General features: G+C 52.4%; 1 protein-coding gene and 1 long non-coding RNA gene across 6 annotated transcripts in view; one reads left to right on the top strand and one right to left on the bottom strand.

Moving 5' to 3' along the window:
• LOC144379284 (uncharacterized) overlaps nucleotides 1–7,163 on the top strand; it is an 88,299-nt gene extending 81,136 nt beyond the window's left edge. Inside the window, exon 3 of the long non-coding RNA XR_013442025.1 lies at nucleotides 6,819–7,163. This is a non-coding gene — a long non-coding RNA (uncharacterized LOC144379284). The remainder of the gene's footprint in view (nucleotides 1–6,818) is intronic.
• The window catches only part of DLGAP4 (DLG associated protein 4), a 195,083-nt gene that overhangs the window by 40,005 nt on the left and 141,357 nt on the right, over nucleotides 1–13,721 (bottom strand). The gene's annotated exons all lie outside the window — the stretch shown is intronic.

Here is a 13,721-nt window from a genome sequence, read left to right as displayed (position 1 = left end):
TCCGAATTCACCTACTTGATAACATTTGTTTGTAACCCCGAAACCGACACTCACAGGGTTTTTGTGGTCACTGCCAGACACGCACAAGGAAGTGGAGCCACCCACCCAGTGCACACTTTCCTAGCTAAGCTTGAACAAGGGGACACCCTGCCTTCTTGTTTCAGCTCTCCTACTGTAAACCAGTGTGCTTCTCCTGGTCTATTTAGGGGTATGTTTTTCACATTTTTAGTCTTTCTGTTGGTGATTTCTCCATAGCGCTGAAGAAGGCCGTGACGTGCCTATGGAGAAAATAGGTATCCAACAAGCCTTGTGCAGGCATGAGTCATAATGCTACTGGCCAATTCAGTGTTAATAAACCATTAGTATATTATTTTTAAACAGAAAGACGCAGAAAACAAGGTTATGTATTGATTGGCTGGTGGAAATGTGACCAAAGTCTTGCAGGGCCTTGATTTCCCCCAGGAACCATGGTTCAGAACGCATTCACTAATTCAGCGTTTGTCAGACTTCATGAACGTAACTACTGCAAATAAGGAGGATGGATTGCACTCCAGCCAACTGAATCCTCAAAATGGGTGCATGCGAGGTAGGTCTGCCACTGCTCCAGTTTACAGATGAGGCTCAGAGGGGCGGAACAACGCCCTAGCTCACCTCCCAGAGAGGCAGTGTTGGGGCTGGGGCTTAAACCTGGGCTGCCGGAAGGCTACTACCCTGTGCCCCCCACCCACTGCACTAAGTGGGTGAGGGTCATGTGGAGGCAGCACCCTTGGGCACATCAATGATTTCACCCAGAAAATGGGGTGTGATACCCAATATGCCCTGAGTAGGAGCCAAAGAGATGACAGATAGGAAGCTTTATAATCATGGGCGGGGCCCCTGCAACTACTGTTACCATGGTTTCTGGATCAAGGAGAGAGTGATCACCTCCTGGGGACCCCAGTCACCCACTGGCAAGGAAACGTGGGGCTTTCACGTGAAGGGATCCTCTGTGAGCAAAGGAGCAGGACAGGACAGCCCCCAAGGCATGAGAAGACCGTTGTGGGCAGGGCACGGCTTGGCCAAGTAGGACTGAGGTAATGTTGCCAGTGAAGGGAAGACAGGGACCAAGGCAAGGAGGCCTGAGAGCTGTGTCCTTGGCTTCTTGGGGCTGTCAGGAACAGAGGCATCTTCTTCCTACCTGCAGTATCCCTCATAAAGTCCCTCCCAACTGGCCTGCAGTCAGAGGGTTTTATAGCACCAGACCTGACAGCAGCCGGAGGGCAGATCACCTCCTGTCTCAATAGCCCAGTGCACCAGGCAGCTCCACGTGAAGTGCCAAGGCCATCTCAAGCTGAGAGTGTCCAGAATGAATCTGAATCCCTTTCTCCCCCACAATGGCCTTGCTCTCAGAGAGCGGGGACCTCATGCACTCAGTTACACACTCCAGAAGCCAGGGAATGCCCCCCCTTCCCATCCACCTCCATCTGCCCCTCCCCCACAAAAGCACATTTTATAGAGACTGGCTTCTATCCCCACCAGCCTGGTCTAGGTTGCCACTTTCTGTCCTCTCTCCTTTCTGCTTTGTCAGTGGCCCAACCCACCCACAACCACTCTCCCAACAGCAGCCTGAGGAATCTTTTTAAAGTACAAAATGGACTACTTCCTTCCCTTTCTAAAACCTTCAAAGGCTCCCCACTCCATGAAGAATAAAAGGCACACTGCTCACTTTGGCCTACAATAAGAACTGCCCCCCCCATCCCCCCATCTCCAGCCTCGATTCCTATACCTTCTCCTTGCTCATTCTGTTCCAGCCGCACTACCCTCTTTGCTGTTCTCAAACATTCTGAGCATGTGCCCACCTCAGGGCCGCTGAACCTGTGAAATGATCCCCACCCTCATCTTTGCATGTCTACTCCTTCCCATCCTGATCTGTCTCTGCTCAGGAGTCAGGTCCTCAAAAGGACCTCTCTGACCACCCTGTTTCATTCATGCATTAAGCAACTTACTGGTTTACTTGTCTTCTGTCGCTCTCCTACCAGAAAGGGATCCTGAGTATCTAATACAGGTTCCCGAGGGTGGAGACCCTCAGTATCTTGTATAATTACAGCACCAGGCCAATACATGGCTGGGTTCTGTAAATACTGAATAAATGAACAACCCCCTATTTGACAGTTGGGCAAACTGAGGCTCAAGGAAGCAAAATGATCTACTCCTGAGTCTGAGTTGGAATCCAATGCCCAGGGCCAGGGCTTTGAGCTCCTTTTAGGTCAGTCCCAAAACACACACGCATACACGCACACATAGAGGTGCACTATAGGGACACAGGCTGGTGGGATGTAAAGCCTTGAGCAACGCTGCTTGAAGTTGGGTAATGAGGCTGTGGGAATGAGAGCTCAATAAATCCTAAGGAATGGGTATCAGAAATTGTTTGGAAATAACCATTCCTAGAAGTTGGCAGAGAGGGAAAGCAAGCAGTGCTTTCAGCAACATTTTCCAGGCCAGGCGTATCACAAGTTCAGATTTAAAAGAATCATTACTGAATGAGTCCTGCCCAGGTGCTACTTCATTCCAGACATAGGCCTGGGAGGGGAGATAATTATCACCGATGTTTTACAGATGAGGGAGCAGGCTTTTCACTTTGAGTGGCAGCGTAGAAAAGCTCTGTTCTATGAGGCCAAGATGCCAGGTTCTAAACTCAACACTGGACGTGGTGGGCCAGTGTCCCTTGCACAGGACCTGATCCTTTCTGGGCCTTAGTTTCCCCCCAGCTGTAAACTAAGCAGACTGACCTTGAATGGGGGTCACAAGTTCAAAGGTCTATAGGAGACTGGCTATCTAACCCCTCTGGGTCCACAGCTGCCATGTGGAGACCGGGTGACAGAAGTCAGAAATCTGGACTTAAAAAAAAATAATAATAAAACCCTTATATTTTTAAATGGAATGAGTTCAGTCAAAGTTTTAAAAAACACTGTGCAGGGACCTGCCTGCCACCTAATGTGCACATAGATCTGTGACTGCTGGAGCAGCGGTCCTCAGACCTCTCTGCTTTTTCTGGAGCTCTAGCCCCTCTTCCCCCGCTCCCTCTCCCCCGCTCTGTCTCCAAGACCCTCCCCCTTGGAAAGGCAGGACACCCTTGGGAACCTTGAAATTAAGCAGCCAGGAGGTACTTCTGATGGTGTCTCAGGTCTGGCTGGGTGAAAGCAGAGAAAGCCCCTTCTGGTCGGCAGGCCAGGTCCGGCTTCAGGTTCTTGGCACCAGGGCACAGGTAGGGGGAGAGGACAGGGTCCGGAGTGCAGATGGCCAACCCCCTTCATGGGCCTGGAGCAGCTGCTTGAGAGGGCCCCACCTGGTTGCCCCTGCCCCGGGGACAGCTGCTCTGCTCCTCAGAAGCACGGTTTGCGCCCCAGCTGGGGCAAGGGTGTGTGAGGGTTCTGTCCTGACACGTTCAGGCCAGAGGGGCAGAGGAAGGGTTACACAATGCCCTCCGGATAGACCCAGAGTTCAGCTCAGCTGGGTCTCCAGGACGGGAAGCAGTGGGTCGGGAGACTTCACAAGCTCCAGGGCCCCTCCCCTGGCTGAGGGTGGCCCTGAGCTGGCCTAGCATAAAGCACTTTAAGGGTTTCAGCTCACCACCTCTTTACCAGGCTGCCATTCCCGTTTCAAAGAGGAAGAAAATGAAGCTCAGAGAGAAGTGAGCAACCCAAGATCGCACAGCCAGTGAGGACCACTGCTCCAGCAGTCACAGACCTATGTGCCACATTAGGTGGCAGGCAGGTCCGTGCAACCGAAGGTCGCACAGTGGAAAAGCCCAGATCTGAGCTCAGCCTTTTTGATCCCAGAACCAGTGCCTGCAGCTACTACTGCACCATGATGCCCACGGCTGGAGTCTGGTGCCACCCAGCAGCGCCTGGCTGAGATCTCGGCCAGGCCAGTTCCCCAGGCAGGACCTAGACGGGCTTCCGCTCCTGGGGCCCTCAAGCAGGGTCTGATGATTTCCTGAGTAAGTTAGAAGGTGGCAGCCTCTGGCTCTGCTGGCCATGGGGGCAGAGGCCTGGTGCCCCCTGGACCAGAACCCTAGCACGTGGAAGGAAAAGGTGGGCCCCCCATCCCCGTCTGTGATCACTGCTGCCCACTGCCCTTCCTCAGGCCCTTCTCCTCCAGGTGTGTGGTCCCAGACACTCTGGCCCTCTCACCAGAAACACCAGAACCCTTGACATGGGTTCCCCAGCTGCCCAGGATTTCCCCAGCTTGGCTCTCACTTCAGCTTCAAAGTAAAGCCCAGAGAGGTCACACAGCTGGTTGAAGGGGTGCTGGGATTAGAAATGAGGAGGAGCCTCCAAATTCCAGAGTCCTAGGAGATAATAATGCCAGTAATTTTCAAACCAGGTTCTGAGGGCCCCCAGGGGGGAACTGAGGAAGGCCTTTTTGACTCCCATCCCATTCCAGGTCCCTCAGAGCGGCTCCCATTTTTTCTCCATATGGAATTCCCACACAGTACCCTGACCCACCACACGACTTCAACATCCTCATAGCACAAAGGAAGAAACTGAGGATCAGAAAGGAACGTGCTCTCTGAGGATCAAGTGGCAGAGCAGGGGCCTCTGCCTGGGGTTCTAAGTGTGGGTGTGTCCCTCTTCTCCCCAGACTGAGAAAGGAAGATGCCTTCAGGTTCCCAGCCTGGAGACCACCAGCTCCAGGCGTTCAGGGAGGCAGCCCTACCTCCTCCAGCCCCTGACCAGGGGACCCCAAATAGCATGCTATTCTCAAAATCCACTTCTACCATTACGGCAAAGTATCCGGTAAGCAACCTGTCAGGCAACATTCACTCCTCGCCCATTCTCTTTTTCTTTAAGATTTTATTTTTAAGTAAGCTCTATACCCAATGTGGGGCTTGAACTTACAAATCCAAGATCACGCTCTACCAACTAGGCCAGCCAGGCGCCCCCCTCCTCATCCCTTCTGTGTTGGAATCTGCCACAAACATCGTCTTGCTATCTTATTTATCCTACGAGACCTGCCTGTGGAGTCCGCTTTGCCAGCAGCTCTGCTCAGGGGCCCCTGCCCTACCCCCCAGGACACCTATTACCACCACCCCTGGGAGTCCGAGCTTTAAAGAGATGCCAGCTTCCAAGCTGCAGTTACTGAATCATGACTTTCTCGTTGTAGGTCAAAGTTATAACCACTAGGAGGGGGTGCGGCGGAGTAGATGATACCTGGAATGCCGGGCTGCTGTGGCCGCAGTCCGTGTGAAAAGCGCATGTGCACAGTCCCTTGTCTGGCCTGGTGGGGAGTTGGGGGGGGGGGTGTGGAGAATCCAAGATTTGGCTTTTCAAATACCGGCCCTAGCATGTGGGCTTCATTGCTGCCTTTCCAAGGTCTCAGGAGCCCCGTCTGGGAAATTCAACTTAGAAAAAGCCTTAAAAAACCACCCTCACTTCTGGAGGGCTGACGTCAAACCCTGGTGATGAGTCACAAAAGCCTGGCTTTTTATAAGCTGTCACAGGCCCCTGTGTCCAGAGCCAGACACTGCCAGGCCCCATGCACCCGAACTGCTGGCCTCTTTCATCATTCTGAATGACCGAGAGGATCCCAGAATAGAAAGAAGGTGTAAACGGGCTCATTCACTGTGCCTAGAGTGACAGGTGGTATATCGGGTGACAGGATCAGGAGCCAAGTAGCCTGGGCAGCTGAGAGATGGGATGAAACAAACAGGATGGAACTGAATGGGGAAAACCTTGGGTTCAGGTCAGGTCACCACTGGCAGTGCCGCCTGCCTTGGTGCCAGGTCCGGGGACGGAGACGTAAGAAGGGAGAGGGCCTAGTCCTCAGAGCTTGTATTAAGATTTTGAGTTTGGATCCCATGTTTTCTTATGGAATGGTCATTCCATAAGAAAGCAGCACGTGTGGGAAAATGCCTTAGCAACTCCTGCTGACCACAGACACGGCCTGAGGCTGCACCGACAGAAAAGGTACAGGACAGGACCGGGGCAGGGGGGGCAGCCCCCACTGAACTCGGGATGATGCCGTGGTCGTGATGCTGGCGACTCTGGACAAGGGGCATTGCCCAGCTGGAGCCCGAGGAGAAGGCAATCCACATGGGCAGAAGTCTTAAATCCATCCGTGATGACGAATGCCTATTTTACAGCAGGGAATTCCCACGCTGGGTCCTGGGCAGGCAGGAGGATCCAGGACAAGTAAGTCCTTGTGCTGAGGCAACTCGCAGTAAATGCAGTAAATGCAGTAAATGCCGAGGTGGCGAGGAAATGCCTCCTCTGCTGGGCGGGGCCACAGGGAGCCTGAGAAAGCCGGGACTGACTGATCACGAATGCTATGACTGGTTAGTGCTGCCTCTCAGAGATCTGCCACAAATGGGGTGTGATACATGTGTACCATGAGTCACGCCTCGTTCAACATGAGCGAGGGCTTGGAGAGACTGGGACGGTGTTCTGGAAAAGAAAGCCAATTCAGAAAAGCATGGCTACTGTCTTCAAATACCTAGAAGATGTTGCACACACATGTGCTCCAAGTCATCACACTACAACCCGAGTGGGGACAGGAAGGTGAGGCTGTTAAGGGGAACCAGATTCTGCATTATAAGGAGGCACTTTCTAAAGGGCAGAGCTGCCCAGGAGGGTACAGCGAGGCCAGACACAGGCATGATGGCTGCTGGGAGAAGACACAAGCCCTCATGGGTGTGACCCTTCGGATTCCATCCAAGCCCGAGTTGTTTGTTCTTTCTTTGCCCTCCTACGTCACACCCAGTTCTGGATGGGACATCAGGCATCATTTGTGTGCATGTGTGACATTCATACTTCAAACTTTTTTTTTTTCCCATCCAGAGAATTGTTATCAACAAGGAAAAAAGACAGAGGAGAATGTTCATTCAGCCCAGCTACATGGGAAATGACGTGAGGACTAACACCAGGGCCTCGGCACAGACGGGGTTTAAGGTGCCTTCCTCCGGGAAGTCTGGCAGCACAGAGCCCCCACCTGAGATGATAAGCCCACCTCAGAACAGGAGATCCGTCAGCACCCGCCACCTGCTTCTGAGCACTAGCTCTGCACTCACTCACGGTACTGGCTCCTGGGCCTCAGTTTCTCTCATCCATAACATGCCACCGATAGCTGCTTGCCCTGCCCCCTGCCCTAGGACTGCTGTGAGTGTCTGGAGAAGCGGGTGCGAAAGGGCCTGGTGGGGGCCCACGCAGCTGCTGCCCCATCCCAGCCCCGCCGAGGCACTCCGCAGGCCAGGGGCTGGGGCAGGCGGGTTCAGTGCCCTGTGTGAGGACCCACAGCTGCCCACCCCCTCCATGCCACATGTGTATCACCGTCTGATAGTTTTGGTTGGTGACCACTGGTGTCCCTGCCTTGCCAAGCTCCCCTCTCTCCCCACCACCCTCTTCATGCCAACACATCACATTCTCAGCTTCCAGGCCTCGGCATGGGCTGCTCCCTGCCTGCAACACCCTACCTCCTCCCTCATTCCGCCGCCTCCTCCAGATCTCAGTTCCGGCATGGCTCCCTCCAAGAAGCCTTCCCTGACTGGCTCCTTCGCTGGGTCCATGCCCCATGTTTAGAAGTGCTCCAGGTCCTCGGCATCGCGCTGTTTGCTTTTCTCCTTCTCCCTTTAGACCCTGAGGCCCCTGAAGGCTATGTGGTTTCCATCCCTATAACCCTGTCTTCAGCCCAGAAGAGGTGCCCAGGCAAATGTCCGCTGACATTTAGGAGATAGGACCCTGCTTCTGACTTTATCCCAAAAGTGGTACAGGTCTACAGGGCCTTCCCCCGGAAGAAGACTGAGGACACAGCAAGTAGAAAAGAATCTGTAAGAAGTGACTTGGCAAGCAGAAGACAGAGGCGCTGGGACAAGTCGTGACTACGGACCCGTCCCTGGTCAATTTTTTCCCAACCACCTCTGAAAGCACATTATGGTGACATTTGGGGAGATCTCTTTGAAAGAACACCCACCCAAAGTGAAGGTCACCAACCTCCCCACCCTGCCCACGGAGCCCTGCCCCCACAATGGCACAGGGTACTAAGTGGGTGATTAGCGGCTAACAGTCATAATTACCAGTGTTTAGTGTCTGCTCAGGAATCGGTGGCTACTGCAGTGGCCCAGTCACTGTCCGAGGTCCTTACACCTGCGTCTTATATTTGATCCCCTCAGGATATGTTTTCACCATCTCCCCTTGAGCTGCTGAGGAAACGGAGGCTCAGAGAGGTTGAGGGACTTGCTCAGTGTCACACAGCAAGTCACATTCTATCTGCTAAGTGAGTGCAAACCCTATAGGTTTCAATCTCCAGAACCCAACCTTCACAGCATCCAGTGTCACAAATAGTAAAAACACAAGCTCACTGACGAGCAAGACCGCACACATTCCCTCAAAGCTAGAAGCCACTGTAGAAAGACAAGTCTGGTCTCCTTCTGCTGGTGGAGAGTGCACCTCCACAAAGACCTCAAGCCCAAGCCAGCACCCCAAAGAGCACCTGAAGAAACTGGACTTTACCTCGACAACTTCTACCCCTCTGGGAGCTGCTGTGCCGCGATGTTTTTGCAAGCATACTCATCACACCTCTCCAGGCTTTGCGCTGTCCTGCCAAAGGACCCTTTTCCACTCTCACAAAGAGACCTGTGACATCACCTGCCCCTGAAGCAGTCCCTTCCCTCCCAGGACGGCCACCTGTCTGTAAAAGCTCGGGACTGTACTAGGTTGGAGATCGCACTGGTTGCACTGGGTGTGCTACTTCCGGGTCATTGGGAGTACCTGCCTGTGGTAAGAAGGATCCTGGAGCTGTGTCCAGGCTCAGTGGGAGTGCCTGTGATTGACTGATGTTTGCCACGGGCCTAGTATGGACAGTAACTGCGAAGTGCAAGATTTGTGTTGTCCCTGGGCAAGATGATCACCACAGAAATGCTTTAGGACTCTATTCCCATGATGCAGAATCACTGTCCTTGACTCCGCACCAAAACCTTCACCCTGTGTCCTCCCCTGCAGGCCCACCAACAAGAGAGTTTCTTGGGCAATTTTTTCAATCCGGTAAGATGGGAAAGCAACTATTTGTTTCACAGTCTCCTACCCATCAAAAGACTGACCAACGAGGAACCCACAGTAGCTGCTGCTTGTGACTGAGGGTGGCTGGGTTTCAGCCCAGGGTCGACGCCCAAGTGCTGAATGACCTCAGGCCTGTCACGCCACTTCTAAGTCTCTGCTGCTTCTGTAACATGGGGATCAGGAGTCCCATTTCCCTTACAATTTAATCACAATTGAACACTGTGCTAGGATCCTCAAAACTGCCAAGGGAAGTCCACTATCTATCTCACCGATTTTGGGTTGTCCACATGACAGAAAGTACTGTCCCGTCTCAGAGAAGGAAGATGAGGCTCAGAGAGGTGGAGGGACTTGGCCCAAATCCCACAGCAGGTAAGCAGCTAACTGAGGAACTGTGCCTGGGTCCTAGGATTACATCCACAGCCTTCCCCATCCTATTATCCTGCCTCCACAGGGGGGCTGTGGCCAGGTTCCATGCAGCCACAGGGCCTTGGAACCAAGGCTACGTCTGCGAAGAAAAGCCCTCCCAGGAGATGATCAGCCTGTTAACTCTGCTGGAACGCGGTCACATGAAGCTGTGAGTTGCAGTGTGCATTAACTGGGAGAATTAATCACCACCCAAAGACTTCGTTGTTCAGAGATATCATATAACCCCCTTTTCAAATACATCCTCTTAAGACAGCCTTGTGAATGAGGCACCTGAAGGAGTCGAATCCTAGAGACAAAGTAGAATGGTGGTTGCCAGGCGCTGGGGGGAGGGAGGAACGGGGAGCTACTGTTTAATGGGTGAAGAGTTTCAGTTTTGCAAGATGGAAAGAGTTCTGGAGATGGGGGTGGTGAAACAATGTAAGGGTACTTACTGCCACTGGACTGTACACTTCAAAACAGGTAAGATGGCAAACTGTTGTTATGTGCATTTTATCCCAAATCGCTTAAAAGGGGGGGGGGGCTAGCGAGGAGTCTACTGAGGGATTCCTTACAAATGAGCTGAATTATCAAATTGCTGTTTTACACCCCAAATCCAAAAGTTACAGAATAAAATATTTAAAACTACTATATGCATAAACTTTAAAAATTTCTGCTTTGAGTTAAATGTGTTTGTGAGCAGAGGCTGATCTATAATCTGCCTGCATTCTCTTTTCAGACATTCAAGAAAGAGAAATAAGAAGAAAGAATTCAAATAGAAAATAAGGAAGATCCGAGGTCCTTAAGGACAGTGATGGTATCAAAACCTTGGAAAAGAGTTGGATGGGAGAGTGTGTGGAAATAAAAAGTTTAAACTAAAAAAGAATTAACTATAGAAAATAGGGGGAGGGGAAGGTCATTCTAATCTCACTGCCTGGACACAATTACTATTATATCATTCTATACCAAAACTTTTTTAATTGTGATTTTAGAATTGCAACCTTGCTAAAAAGAAATAGAAACTTCTGCTTTGGCCTTCTTACACAGTAGTGTGGTAGAATAGAAAGAACAGTGACCCAAGACTTCAAATCTTGATTAAGCTGTGTGACTTTGGGCAAGTCACTTAACCTCTCTGTTCCATCACCTCTAAAAACAGCAATAATAACTGCAAACAAACAAACTGCCAAAAGAAGCAACAAAGCTTCGTGAACTGTGAGGGAGTATGTGAGAGGAAGGGAGCAATAAATACGGAGTGCTGAAGGGGCGCGTGGGTGGCTCAGCCATTAAGCGTCTGCCTTCAGCTCAGGTCATGATCCCAGGGTCCTGGGATCGAGCCCACATCGGGCTCCCTGCTCCGCGGGAAGCCTGCTTCTCCCTCTCCCACTCCCCCTGCTTGTGTTCCCTCTCTCGCTGTGTCTCTCTCTGTCAAATAAATAAATAAATAAAATCTTTAAAAAAAAATACGGAGTGCTGAAGAAGCCTTTTCTTGATGACTTAGGGATTAGGATGAAAACCAATCAGAAGGTAAGTATTTGGGAGTTCTGATGTTAATTTTAAAACAAAACCAAAAACACCTCTTAATCCATTAACACCTTGGGCTCCTACAGGGCAAAGTTGTTTGCTTCAGAGCAAACAAGGTCACTGAGATGATGAGGCCCTGCCCGACCTTGCAGATCACTCCTTGTTCCTCAATATGCTAAACACTTTCCACCTGAGGGTCCTGACCCCCCTGCTGTTCCCACTCTGCCAGACTGCCTCTTTCCACTGGCCACCTCACCTTCCCCGACTTGCCCTCCCCATCCTCTCTGAATAGGTCCCTCTCAGCATCTATTTGTTTCCTTCAGGGCTCTTCCCGCAAGCAGACAGTATCTCGCGTATTTGTCACCTGCTGGGATGGGGACTCCAAGCTGGACAGAAGCTCCCTGAGGAAAGAGACCAAGTGTGTCTTGTTCTCTCCCCTCCCCCGGGCTCAGCGCCGGGCTCTCTGAGCACAGGAATGGCTGACCGTTTGGAAAAAGAGGTGGTGGCTGTTTGGATGTCGGGTGGTGAGGAGGGAGGAACTGGCTGGGATGAACCCAAGCCCCCTTCCCCGGACTGTCCCCACGCACGGCTATGTGTGACCCCGTTGAGGAAACTGCAGGGGAAGCAGGAGCGGAGGCAGCCAGCTTGTATAGGTGCTGTCAGACAAGCCCCGCTCCTCCTACCCCACCCTGGCCCACAACTGCCCCCAGGCAGGCAGGCCCCTCCAGACTGCTACCACACCGCTGTGCAGGGCAATACCATGTCATGAAGTGTAGGAAGACTGGAAAAGCAAGAAAGTTCCAGGAGAGGCAGGAATTCACAAATCTCTTCACAGCACACTCAGTAATGGGCCCCAGCAGGAAACCGGCCTGAGGAGTGATGACCCTCCAGAGACAAGCTCTGGCTCTGAGTGCCGGCCATGAGTGCCTGATGGACTCTAATGGCCCTCGGCAGGCATTCTAGCTTGATCTCGGCTCTCCTGGCCCCTGGGCAGCCAACCCCTGCCATCCCTCCCCAACCCACAATACCTTCCTCTCCCCTACGAAGGGCGCGCCCATACCCCAGGGTGTCTTCTCCTCAAAATCTCCATCCATCCGGATCCTACCCAGCTTCTGAGGTTTTGAAGGCCACCTCCTCCCGAAAGCCTGCCTTGATTCACTCCAGAGTCCCCATCAGAGCCCTGCACTTGGCAAACAATAACTTGGTGTCTTTCCAAACACCCCATCCAGTCCACCTACATCGCTGTCTCCAGGCATGGGACATGGACAGTCTGTAGCTATTTCACGTCTTCTCTCTCCCCTTGGATGTAATAGCAGCAGCTGCTAACATTTTTTCAGTGGTTCCTCTGTACCAGATACTGTGCTCAGTGCGTTACACACATTTTTCTCTTGTCCTCACATTGAAACTAATGTCAGTAATATTATCAGCTCTATTTTGAAAGTGAAGAAACTGAGGCCTAGAGAGGTTAAGGAACCTGCCCAAGGTCTCACAGCTCTCAGTGGCTGCCCAGGATCTAAACCCCAGCAGTAGGACACTAGACCTAAGCTCCTGACTGCACCTCTGGGCTCCTCCCCCAGTGCCTGGCTCAGCCTTACAGCCGGGCTTTATCAATGCGAGCTTTCTGCATTCCAGAGGCGCATGGCCAGGTGTGGATCATCAATGCAGTCCTTCACCGAGGACCCACCTGATCGATCTCCCACCCTGGGCTCAGTGTGTGCCCTCAAGGAGCAGCCTTGAACCAAAATGGCTCTGTGTCTGGGGACCTTGTGATTGTGCAGACAAGAGAGGTACACAGAAATTGTATTTGTTGAAGCAACAAAATTGATACTGTATCTGCTTTGGCAAGTCTGAGAATTTTCTTAGAAAAAGCATAGAGAAATAGGAACTCAAGACCTCAGCGAGTTAGATAGCAGCTAATCTTTGAAATACCCAGGCCAACCAAATCAGGTGTTAAGATACTCGCTAGCTTCCAAGGGACCAAAACTGATTCAACTGAACAGCAGAGCTATAAGGAACTCCTCCTGCCAAGAAACCAATGGGGAATCTGAAGCCCAGAGCTGGAGAGGATCTTGCCTGAGGTCACCTAAAAACTCAGGAAGAAGCCATGGCTCCTGCTCCCCTAAGCCCTGTCCTCGCCAAGTTCTTGGGGCTGGGACCGGAACCAAGAAAGCAAAAAGGCTTTCAGGCCGCCTGGGTCCTTAAGAAACTGCCAGGAAGTGAGGTAAGTGCCCCCCCCACCACAGTGACCGAAAGTTTAAAAGTCTTCACAGTGGAGACAGGGCCCTAGCTCTTACCTTCAGGAAGAGTGGAACTGTTCCGTGAAAGCTGGTTTTGGGAAGCCGGGATTTCTTCCCTAGGCCAGCACAGGCCCAGCTCAACCCTGCCCCGGAAGGATGGGCGTTTAAAAGGCTCCTCACCTGTGACCACACCCGGGTGAGGCTGACTTTCACCAGGGAACCCGTCCGACTGGCCGTCTCCCAGACAGCGGCAGGCCACAACGCCAGCGCGTCTGTAGCCTGGCGCCTCTCCCGCGGGGCCCTACTGGGCTCCCAGCCACTGCCGGGCCTCCAGAGCAAGAGGGAGAAGAGGCCTGCCCCCCTCCTGGGAGGCCAGCTCGGCCTGGATCCCCCAGGGCCAATCCCAGACTGGGCTGGGTCTGAAGCAGCTGCTTCCGGCTTTGCCTTTCTCTTTCACTTTGGTTTTTAACCCCAAAGTGAAACTAAAGACTGGGACGATGTGGGAAGGATGGGGAGAGGTAAGGCCGAG

Source organism: Halichoerus grypus, chromosome 10 (assembly GCF_964656455.1).
Source record: "Halichoerus grypus chromosome 10, mHalGry1.hap1.1, whole genome shotgun sequence".
In the NCBI taxonomy this organism is placed as follows: domain Eukaryota; kingdom Metazoa; phylum Chordata; class Mammalia; order Carnivora; family Phocidae; genus Halichoerus; species Halichoerus grypus.
The sequence above is the reverse complement of the archived record's forward strand: the minus strand, read 5'-3'. Positions and strand labels throughout refer to the sequence as shown.